Raw genomic sequence first — 12,760 nt, 5'->3', positions numbered from 1 at the left:
GGAAAAGAGCTGTAGCCTTAGTTTTCTAATTATTTCAGTAAAAAAAATGGAAAAAGGATGGAAAAGAGTGTTTAGATAGGGGTAGAGTTACATAATGCAAAACATTCGCATAAAATGATTGGTACAGGCCCGAACTGGAGTCCCATTTTAAGGTATTCAAGACCAGTTTGGTCCATGCCAGTCATTTCCCCAAAAGATCAGTAATTTTACTGGGTTTTATTTCTGGGAGGTCTGGCAATTACCTGGAAAAACTCAGCAGGTCTGGCAATTCTGTTTTTGTTTTGGATTTCCAGCATCCGCAGTTTTTTGTTTTTATTTCTTTCTGGGATAGCAGTTAACTCAGTAACCTAGGTTCTGGGAGCGTGGGAAAATGTAGTCTAGTCTGTGGTGCAGTTTAAATATGTGAAAGGTGGTAGTTGAAAAAAATGAATTGGAAGAAAAGAACTGATCTAGCAGGAAAAAAAGAAAAACAAAGGCAACTCACCAAAGTATTACCCTAGAAATAGGATCAGAGGAACTACCGCCTGAACACAAATGTATGCAATTTTGGATTAACACTAGATTTCAACTGCAACCTGTTACACTACTATGTATATTGCAAATGATAAGGCTGAGATATTTCAATTCAGGACTGATTTGTAGATTAAACTGTGATGTTTTAATTCTGAAACAAAGTTCAGCATTTTGTGATTACATTGTCAATTATATTTTCTTTATCTGTGCTACAGTGGCAGTAATAGAAGTAAAATAATGTAACGGTTAGAGATATAAAGAGCTAAATGATACTTTAATAAGTCTTGTACTTAACTCTGGATTATGGCCAAACATTTTTGGACGTTTCTAAACTTGAGTTGATTTATGTAGGATGACTCAGAGCCAAATTAGATGCAAGCATAAATCCAGATACATTTCTCCCACATCTTAGCTCTCATTTTTCATTACAAACATTGTTTGACCCTTTGGTTTTAGCTTAAAAATGGTAATGTTAGGCAAGTATTTCTCATTGAAGTATCTGCACTCCAAAATATCCTGCTCACCATCTCCTTCTCACTTGAAGGACATGTGGTACAAGTATTTCACATTGGGGAGAATTTTCTCCCCATCGGGCAGGAGCGGGCATGGGTGGGCAAACAGCCGATCACTGCCTGCAAACAGCTGTATGCCATCATTTTACATGGGCGGGCCAATTAAGGCCCGCCCAGCGTGACACGTGCCCAGAAGCGCTCCCTGTGCAGGTGGGGGGAGGGAGAGAGAGTTGGGGCCTGCACTCTTTTGTGCATGCGAGTGAACGAGTGCAGAAATCTCGCTGAGGCACGGAGCTGCCTCAGGGAGATTAACTTGATTATGAAAACTTGAAAAAAAAAATTTAAAAATTATTCAGACATGCCCCCTCATGTGACAATGTCACATGAGCTGTGACATGTCAATGAATTTTAATAAAAATGTTATAAACCCTTCATGAAACCTCATTCCGCCTGTGGATGAGGTTCTATGAAAAATGCGAAGGCCGCCTGGGCTCTTCGCCTGCCCACCAACCTTAAGGTTGGACAGGCAGCCCTGACAACCACTTCAATTAGGTGATTACTGGCCTTAATAGGCCTTTGACAGTTCAGCGGGCATGCAGCCGATTCCGGTGCCTGCCCCTGCACACCAACCAGAAGATTCTGCCCGTTATCTTAATTTTCCTTAAGGGGATGAGGGAATTGTGTGGAGACAAGTGATGCCTATAAGGAAGGGAAGAAGATCAATCTTATCTAAATTCAGGATTATTTCAGAATCATATTAATTATATGGAATGTGACTATTAGACTTCCCAATTACATTTTCAGTAGATCTTTCCTGCATTTTTTCTAATTTTGCTTTCAGAATTCAGTTTAACTCAAGAGTTTCACCCCATTCACATAAGGTTAATACAGTGACAATGAACAAAAACAAATTAGTGAAAGTGTTCAGTTAAATATATAAATATTCTTCTAATCTCTTTATTTAAAACTTTGCAGAGATACTAATCTATATCATTTGTCAGGCAATAATTTTGCAGAATTTGCCTCAAATATTTACCAACCAATAAAAAATATCAAGCAACAAATGTCACTCAAGGTGTTATGGAACATTTCTCCTACCTATATGACTGATTTCCCATTGTTCTGTTCACTTATCCCATCCATAGCTCAAGGAGTGCACACTAAGGCGTAATTGTCCAAGATTTGCACTAAGTACGATAGCAGGCAGGAAAGAGGACATTTTACCTACCAGCCGCAGTGGTGGCTTTTCTCACTGTATCGTCCCATTCCCGCCTCATTAGTTATGCAGTCACAGGAAACATGCCGTCTCGCTGGCAGGCGGCCTCTGATTTGCCCACCACACCTTTACCTCACCTCTTCTTCACACAGGGCGCAATAATCAAACTGCAGCTGCATGCACACTTCTCAGAGCTTGCAGCCCAGGACTGTTCCAGTGAAGGCATGGCCCCAAAAGTGATGCATCCCTGGGACGCCTTCTGGACAGCATAAGACATAGGATCAGAAGTGGGCTATTCAGCCTATCGAGTCTGCTCTGCCATTCAATGAGATCATGGCTGATCTGATAATCCTCAACTCCACTTTCCTACCTTTTCTCCATAACCCATGACTCCCTTACTGATTAAAAATTTGTCTATCTCAGCCTTGAATATGTTTAACGACCCAGCCTCTACAGCCCTTTGAAGTAAAGAATTCCACAGATTCACAACCGTCTGAAGGAAGAAATTCTCCTCGTCTCTGTCTTAAATGGGCAACTCTTTATTCTGAGATTATGCCTTCTGGTCCTAGATTCTCCCACAAGGGGAAACAGCCTCTCAGCATCTACCCTGTCAAGCACCCTAAGAATTTTATATGTTTCAATGAGGTCGCCGCTCATTCTTCTAAACGCCAATGAGTACAGGCCCAACCTACTCAACCTCTCATAAGAAAATCCCTCCACACCTGGGAGCAACCTAGTGAACCTTCTCTGGACTGCCTCTAATGCCAGTATATCTTTCCTTAGCTAAGGGGACCAAACTGTTCACAATGTTCTAGGTGTGGTCTAACTAATGCCTTATATAATTTTAGCAAGATTTGCCTATTTTATACCCCATTCCCTTTGAAATAAAGGCCAACATTCCATTTTCCCTCCCTATTACCTGCTGAATTTGTATGTTAGCTTTTTGGGATTCATGCACGAGGACCCCCAAATTCTTGCGTGCTGCAGATTTCTGCTGTCTTTCTCCATTTAAATAATATTCAGCTCCTCTGTTCTTCCTGCCAAGGTGCATAACCTCATATTTTCACACATTATATTCCATGTGCCAAGTTTTTGCCCACTCACTTAACCTGTCTATATCCCTCTGTAGACTCTTTGTGTCATCCTCACCACTTGCCTTCCCACCTATTTTTATGTTATCTGCAAACTTGGTGATAGTACATTTACTTACCTCATCCAAGTAATTAATATATGTTGTAAATAATTGTGGCTCCAGCACTGATCCCCTGTGGCACCCCACTAGTTACAGGTTGCCATCCTGAAAATGCCCCCCTTATCCCAACTCTATGTCTTCTATTAGTTAGCCAATCCTCTATCCATGCTAATATACTACCCCCAACACCAAGAGCCTTTATCATATTATGTAGCCTAACGTGCGGTACCTTATCGAATGCCTTTTGGAAATCCAAATATATTACATCTACTGGTTCCCCTTTATCTATCCTGCTTGTTACCTCAATAAATTCTAATAAATTTGTCAGGCATGATTCCCCCTGCTGACTCTGCTTGATTATATTATGTATTTTAAATGCTCTGCTATTACATCCTTTATAATAGACTTTAACGTGTTTCCAATGATGTTAAGCTAACTGGCCTATAGTTACCTGTATTTTGTCTCTCCCCCTTTTTGAATAAGGGTGTGACATTGGCAGTTTTCCAATCCTCTGGGACTTGTCCAGAATCTAAGGATTCTTGGAAGATTACTACCAGTGCATCCACTACCTCTGTAGCTACTTCCTTTAATATCATAGGAAGCAACCCAACAGGTCCAGGGGATTTATCGGTCTTTCGCCCCATTTGTTTCCGAGTACTTTTTCTATAGTGATAGTTATGAAGACTGATGGAAAGTATTTATTCAACTCCTCTGCCATTTCCTGCTTCCTCAGTATTATTTCCCCAGCCTCATTCTCTAAAGGAGCTACGTTCACTTTGGCCTCTCTCTTCCTTTTTATATATTTAAAGGGGAAGTGAGAGAAATGACCTCACCAAGGAGACCCACCGCGATGTCCTCTACCCCCATTCTGGCCACAGAAGGCCCATAAGTCTCACCACTCCATCTTGGGAGGCAGTGGCCAAGTTGGTCAGTGCCAATGCTGCACAGCAGAGGTTGGCCATCCAGTGCAGAAAATGGATAAATGATCTCATCCATGACACCAGGGTATGGCAACCATCACATCACTCTAGACTCACACATTCACAGAGCCATCACTGGCATCTCATTCACTGCCAGCTCAAGGGACATCACCACTCACTCTCTCACATCACCATCTGGCCTCATCTCCTCTGCAGACTGCCTCCTCAGCCCTCACCATCTTGAGGTCACTTGCACAGATCAACATGTGTCCCCACACACACCCACACAACCCCCTTCCCCAGTACAGCCCTTGACCTGCAGCCTCTTCCCTTGCCTGAGGCCACTTCTCCCCCTTCCCCAAGCAAGCCCTTGTCCTACAACTGTTGAAAAGCTACCCCTGCCTTACGGTTGTTCTGGTAGGTAGACACCTGCCCATGAGCCCCCTAAAAGTGATGTGGTGCTGTCTGTGAAGCCTGGTGCTAATGACTGTGAGTGCTGCCCAAAAAAAGGCAGACAATGATGCCATGAAGATATTAATGTATATAATGTTATTGGAAATTAATTTAAATTGGACTTTTGGTAGGGTCTGTGTCTGTGGGTGTGAAAGTGTGTGTGTCGTAATTGGATTAAAGCCAGCTAGTCTGGGTGCTTTGATGTATAATAGTTTTGAGATGTTAACCAGTTACGGTAGAGGGTATATTTGCATTTTGTTGAATAAACCATTCAAAAATGGGAGTGAAATCTTGCACCTAGCTAGGAGTTACCAAGCAATATGTTTATATTACTACTAAAATTGGTGCTAGGAAAGGGTTTTTATTGTTGCAATAGGTGGAGTTCAAAGGGCCTGGTGATACAATGAGAATTTGCATTCAAAGGGAATGCTGGATATATACAGAAAAGAGTTTTGTGTGTGTAGTCAGAGGCACGTAAGATCTAAGCTGCCTGTAAGCCTACAACTGTGCGAAGGAACCAAATTGAAAGGAACCTCATTTTGAATTCATAAGACAAAATGTACTTTGCCCAGTATCTGTTTAAGTCTATGGGTTATTGTTGCCTTGGGGAAGATTTACCTGGGAGTGATTAATTTGGGGATTTGTTTAAAAGTTATTATGGTAGCAACTTGTAGACATGTGTATGTGTTCAATTCCTTGTTAAATTAATAAATGTTTAATTTAATTTATATAAAACCGCTGGAGGCTTGGTGATTTCATTTCTGAATTCAGAGCTGCATCCCAAACATACCAATTGAAAATATAGGTTATGACAGTTGTTTAAAGTTTCCCTATGGGCTTTTAAATAACTCAGCCTTTACCAACTGCTGTGTCATAACAGCAAACAAACCTCAAAGTCCTGACCAAAGTGCAGCTCGCCAGGTGCACGTTGCTTATGTACAGTTGTGAAACACATTTGCGTGCAGTCACGCTGACGTGCCTGGATGTTCCAGCGTGGGGGGGGCTGGGGGGGGGGATAATTCTGACAAGCAGGGCTTATAATTAAATGCAAATGTATTACAATGAAGTTCCCAACATGCAGCAGCAGGAAACGCGGCCTGCCATTGACGGGTGGAGTGGACAATTGCAAACTGGTTTCACGACATTGTAAAACCGAACTTTGGCCTTCTCACCATATTGTCCGCCTATGCCCGCCATGACGCCCATTGCCAACCGGGGTGGAAAATTCTGGCCTAAAATAGCATGGGAGATCCACCAATGAGCTGTACCCGCTAACAGTGAAATACAAACATCAAAGTTGCACTTCTCCAGAGGAATATTGTTGATTTTGGTTATGTTAATATTATGATAAGTGGAAGCTGGGAATTCTCTCATTGGGAGAGGAAAAAGAAATGAGTGGGCAAGTATATCTGGATCCATTCTACTCCAACAGGACACTTAACCATAGCACTGGTAGATCTCAGCTGCGAGACCAAAGGGCAGTTACTAACCTGTCTTCGCAGCCAACTTCTACTGTGTGACAGGAGGACAATAAAACTGTTTATTTAAGACTATTTATTCTTTTAGCAATATCAGAATTTACTTAAAATTTAAGTTTCACCCTGCCTGATGCAAATAGACAGTTTATAATACATCTCTGAACAAATGAACAAAGTAATATTTGTATGGGTGAGAACTGAGCAACATGTACTGTGCACATGAACTGAAGGACTGAATCTTAAATAAGCAAAGTCTAACTGCTGAACAAAAATGAACAGGACAAGTTCACAGACAAATGGGCAAGGAGATTTAGATTCATACAATGTTTTACACTTAACAGATAAGTACTTAAGTGGAACAGACAGTATCATTTTCCCGGCTTAAACTGCCATCAAATAAATCTTTCATCTGATGTTACTGAGAGGGTTCATGTTGTCTCTGAAAAAAAATGAGGCAGTTTATTTATTAATCTAGAAAGGCAGGCAGTAGCTGCTGTCTGTGTTGCATTTTCATCTTCTTCCAGCAGATGCATTTGCAACATTGTCAACATTCTCAGCATTTTAAGAAAAACGGAACTCCATGCTTTTTCAATTTTGACATTTGAAAGGCTGCATCAAAACAGGATATCTAAGTTGAGAAAAAAGTGTTTTAATTGGCTTGTTTTGGTCTTGGCTTTTAAAAGTGTTTGCTCATGTTTATTTTACTTAAACGTCAAGGTTTAGGGCAATCAAAGTTACCAAATATAATCTTTATTGAACTTATCTTCCTTTTTGTTTCTCTTCAATATAGAGAATGAAACATCAGTGAGTAAATTGGCCTACTCTTTGAAAGCTCTAATTCATCATAATTACGGTGCTGATCAATAGACAATGTAATAAAGCAGCTTCTTCACTACTAAATAAAGATTGAAATAAAGGAACACAGTTCACAACCAACTAATAACTCTCTGCTCGTTCTTCTTGTTTAATCAAGTGTGCTCTGGCCTTACCAATTATCCACCTTATAAAGGAACAATACAGAAAAAAACTTACGCAACAGCACATTTTTAACAAGGATGCACTTACTGCAGCTGAACCATGCTGTTGAAAAACCTATACTATTGGGTAAGTTATGCACCAAAGTGACGTGGGATCTGTTATCACAAAATCATTCTTATGGAAAGCATTAGATAGGTCAATTGATAATCAAAATATTAAATTTTAAGTCACAACCAGAGTGAAAATATTTAGAAACATTTCTTGTGCAGGATAGTAGGTTGTATTTTTCCTCCACTTACAACTTATGCAATCAAACTGAAACATGGTATGCCAATTTGATGAATTTACACAATAATATTGTGCAAAGCTGCCTGCAGTATGCCTGTACCATACCGAAGTTTATTACAGCAGGGATTTTTTTTAGCAGAATGGCTGGGGACAGTGCACATTTAGCAAATATAATAACCTACCCATTAAATTATTTAAAGCGTACTGTCCTTATTCAGAATGGTTGGTAGGTCTTTTACAGTTATCACCTCCTTAAATGTATATCATTTTGCTAAAATACCACATTTCAGTAGGATTTATAATTAATCCCAGAGTGTCAAACTATGGCCTGCAATCCACACATGCCTTGCAAGCCAGGCCAATCCAATCCCCAAAGCCCAAGCAATTCAATTTGATTTACACTCATTTTTTTTCCCCAAATCAGTTTGAAGTTCATAGGATCTGAAGGTTAGGAGATAGTTGGTCCGACTGCTACAGCTTTGCTGATAGTTAAATCCTAAATCAGAACACCAGGATCTGTTTGCATAAACTTGAGACATATGGAAATTAATGGGAACACAAATGTAACATTTGTATACATCTTACCTCCCCCCCCTCCCCCCACCCCCCATGAGCAGCCCAATAAAGACAAAAGATGGGCCTAATGTTGAATCCAGATGTCTCGAGATCAGTGAAGTGATGAACAGAGTCACTAAGCTATTCAGAAGAAGAGAGCCCAGGACCTCCTCAATTTCAGATCACAAAATCAACTAAAAGAAACTCCTTTTGCAGTTTTAAGCATGTTTCATTACTTTTTAGACTATTAACTCTTGAGGTGTAGGTATCATACTAGACCAACAAATATAAAATTAACAACCTCCATTCAACTGATGGAAACAGAGACTAATATTTCTTGGCTCTCTGCCTCAACATTGACCTTTCAAATGCATTTCAGCTTGCTTTCATTCTCACTTCAAAAAAGTGCAACATAATGGGCACTGGGCTGTTCAGAGACAGTGACTGGGTTTTCTTTTTAAAAAAGGAATACTAAGAACAAGTTGAACTCCCATTAGAGGCAGCAATTTGGAAAATGGATACTTGCTTTCCGTTTGCCTAACTGATCCTCAATAGGTTGACAGGATGATGGAGACAGGAATGCTTACACATCAGTGAATATCCCCACTTGACAGCTTTTGCTGGAGGGAAATTCATTGATGATGCGGCTGAAGATCATTGAACCTAGGACACTACCCTGAGGAACTCCTGCAGTGAAGTCCTGGGATTGAGATGACTGGCCTCCCACACCACAACTATCCTCTTTGTATTAGGTATGCCTCCAACCAATGGAGAGATTCCCCCAATTCCCATTGACTTCAATTTTACCAGGGCTTCTTGATATCATAATCGGTCAAATGCTGCTTTAATGTCAAGGATAGTCACTCTCATCTCAGCTCTGGAATTCAGCTCTTTTATTCATGTTTGGACCAAGTCTATGAGCTCTGGAGCCTAGTGGTCCTGGTGGAAACCAAACTGAGCTTTGATGAACAGATTATTGGTAAGTGACGTTTAATAGCACTGTTGAAGACATTTCCTATCACTTTGTTGATGACGGAGAGTTGGATAAGGGGAATCTACTTCACCAGAAACTGTTAATCAACTTAATAAACAATAAATGACTAAGTCAGCAGAAGAAATGAAACCCTTTGGCTTGCAATTTTTACATTAACTGTCCATTCTCGAAAGCTTTAAAAAATTCGGTTGTGTCTGCGGTGTTAACTTGTAGTGTAAACTGGACTGAGCACAAGATCGTGAAGTGTAACCTTTCATACGGTGGTTTGTTGCTGACTGCTCATGGCTTCAGAGGAATATAATATTTGAAAAATGGAAAGAAGAGAAAGACTTTTCAAAGAATGACCCAGGTGAATGCAATTTTCAAATATCATTTCAAAATCTGCTTCCAGGCAAACGTGCATGCAAAATAAACTTCTGGAAGATTCCGGAATCTGAATTAAATCATGCAGATGCTCCTTCAGAAACCTTGCCAGAGATAATGGGCTGGAACGGTGGAGCGGGTGGGGGGGACGGAACTTTCCTGCTTTGCCAGGCATAAACCCATTGACGCCAAAATTGCAGTGGTGGAGGGAGGAAGCCTCAAAGAAATTTATCGCCAAAGCTCACATTGTGTGGCTTTGTCCATCAAAACATATTCATTGGAGAAAAAGAAACCTGAAAGGTTACAGACAAACATGGTTCATACTCCCTCCATGTGTTATTAACTGACAGAGCTGAACTAATTAAGTGTCAAGGACAAGTATGCGGTAAAGTAGAAGTACCTCCAGTCTGTTGTTACCTCATCCAGTCTGAAGAACATGCCTTAGAGCAGATGAAATAATTCCTACTACAAAGAGCAGCATGTCTGAACCATGAGTAAGTTGATGAGTGCGCAACCAGCTAGTTATTGTAAATTAACAACTTACATTCATTCATCACAACTTTAAACATTTACCACTTTAATTTTAAATAGGGGCATTTTGAGCTCTAATTAAAATGAAAATATTTGTGTCAAAAGAGTTCTTCCAGAATGCTACAACAATGAGATTTATAAGATTATGTTTTGGGACTGTGCCTTTAAATATAGGGCAAAAAAATGAAGGGGTCATGTGACCTGTGCTGACATCTGCCTGACAGCATGTCTTGATAATGGGGCTGCTAAATGTTAAGCAAGGCATAGATTGTTTTACTAAGAAAAATGTACAAGGTATTCACACTTGCAGACAATGGCAAAGGCAGCAATGAATCTCCATGTCCCAGGAAAGCGTTAAGAATGTTGGGTCATAAACAGCTGTGTTTTAAACTGTCCATTTAGTTCCAAGATTCGATATTAAGTTACAGGCTTTCCTAAAATATCGCTGAATATCACAGACAGTGATATTCACAAGGTTAGTCTGCCAGGGTCCAGGAGAGAGAGAGCGAGCAGCTAGAGGTCAAAAGTCTCTATGGTTAACTGCACTAGTATGAGCGTAGGAGTTCGTGCTCAAATTGAAAACACCAAATTCATCAGAAGTTAAAATGAAGCTGAAGATTTGCCTAGCTTGCGCCAGAGGGAGGATCTCCAGTAATACTCTCACTGTGAAGGACAGTTCTAGGGTTAGAACTTATAACGCTGGGTAAAGAAAAGAACAGAAGTAAACCCTCTGGAGCTAAAAATCATTTTGGACTGATTTCAGGAGTCTACTTAAAGGATAGTGTAACATATACTTGTCAAGTGTTGTTTATTTGGTTGTGCTAAAAATAAAAGGGGATATCCTGTTCTGTGGATTAAAGTATAAATTGCCTATAAAACTAGTAATTAGTCTTAAGTGCTTTCAGTCTTTTGTTACAGTAAATATCTTAAAACATGAAATCTTGTCATTCTTTCAGCTATCAACTGGAAGTTCATCTTTTTAAAAAAGTTATTGGCCACTAGGGGGATCATAACAAGCGGCACAGGAGAAGATTTTGAGACCTTATGAGTAGTGTAATAGCAGACAATCAGGTAACAATCAGTGTTCACTGTGACTTGCAGGTCTCAGTTGCAATGAAAAGATATAACTAAAAATGCTAGAAATCTGCCAAAAAAACCCTAGAGAATGTCGATAAGGTTAATTTTATCCAAGATCTGGCAATAGCTGTATACCCAAAATGTTCATCTGCCTCTTCACTCTGCAGATGCTGGTAGATCTACTGTGTATACTTCCGGTGTTAATGTTTTTGTTACAATGATTAACTGTGATTGCTTTGAGTTTAAGAGTGTGAAAGATTTTGCTTCCTTGTGATAATGGCTTGATTAAAGGTGACCATGTGCACTTTGAACCAATGTGCATTAAATTGGAATATTTGTACAGAATTATGTGCAAATCAATTAGAATTCTGAAAAGAGTGAATTTAAATTACGCATATTTAAGTGACATCCAAAATATTTCAAGTAAAGCATTGTCTTGAGATTTCAGAAAACCAAACATCCATAAATTGTACTTATTGAAATTAAATCCTTTTATAAATAAATTAAAATGTGTTAAATCCATGGTGGCAAAGGTCTGTTTTGCCATTACACTTCAGCGTATTAATCAATTGGTAATTTTGTAGGTTAAAGGCATAATATTTGGTTCACAGGAAAGAGGTTCTTCCTTTCCTGAAGAACGTAGCTGTCTAAATATGCTAACAAATTAAATGCTAATGATTTGAATGTCTAATTTTAAATTAAATATAACAAAACACTTTATCACCTGCTTTGCTATCTTCTGCGCAAATATAAACTGCAAGGGAACAGATGTACTTTCACAAACATTCTGAAAACGTATATGCTAATAGTCATCAAGGTTTGCATTTCAGATGTTTGGACTTGGATGTTTAAGATTTAAACTTAAGAGTGTGTAAGCAATTCATGAGCTGAACCAGGGAGGAGCATTTTTGACCTATATATGACTACAAAAGGAACTGTGTTCATCTCAATCCACTGTACATTTCCCTCAAGTAGAATTTCTTTGTGATTTAGATTGAACCTTTCATTGAAGATGTAGTGTGTTGCAAGATCTGAGCATGTTGTTATATTGTGCCCTCTGCTGCCCTCTCTGTTGGGAAGATGTAAATAAAGTTAGTTCGATAATGGCTGCCTGCAGTTGATCACGTGTTTGTCTTACTCAGTGCAATGCACAACAGAAAGACAACTGCAAGGGTGGGATGGAATTTTGTTTTGCACTTCATTTGAGAAATTAAGTTCTGAAGAACATTGTGATTTTTTTTTGGAACTCCTAAAATTGATTTTGAGGAAGTTTGAGCAATTTTAAAGATTTCTCCTTGCACACATTGTATTCAGGTACACAACTGAGTCAGCATGCTACGTAATTGAAAAAAAGTGGTATGAAGGTATATGAAGGGACAATGGGGAAATTCAACACGAACAAAAGAGGACTGGTGTAATTATGAACAAAGATGACACATTTGGCTGAAAGCAAATAAAATAGGAGATGAGGGTAAAATAAATGTTTTCCTTATTATGATGGGGCCAGATGCTTCCCACAAGACCCCAGCACTGTGGCATATGCTGAAATTATTGAGATTCTGGACTCATATTATGGCACCGGTAAGAATGAGATTGTATTGAGAGTTGCATTCCATAAAACGAAGCAGTTGCCAAGTGACACTGTTGCAGATTACATTCTCAAACTAAAGTAACGCTCTCGCCACTGTAG

At 39.5% G+C, this 12,760-nt stretch overlaps 1 protein-coding gene across 1 annotated transcript in view; it reads right to left on the bottom strand.

Annotated features, from left to right (window-relative positions):
* Nucleotides 1–12,760, bottom strand: part of atp2b2 (ATPase plasma membrane Ca2+ transporting 2) — a 543,565-nt gene that overhangs the window by 243,993 nt on the left and 286,812 nt on the right. The window lies entirely within an intron of this gene.

The sequence above is a fragment of the Carcharodon carcharias genome, chromosome 7 (assembly GCF_017639515.1).
Source record: "Carcharodon carcharias isolate sCarCar2 chromosome 7, sCarCar2.pri, whole genome shotgun sequence".
Taxonomy (NCBI): domain Eukaryota; kingdom Metazoa; phylum Chordata; class Chondrichthyes; order Lamniformes; family Lamnidae; genus Carcharodon; species Carcharodon carcharias.
This window is presented reverse-complemented; position numbering and strand designations above follow the sequence as displayed.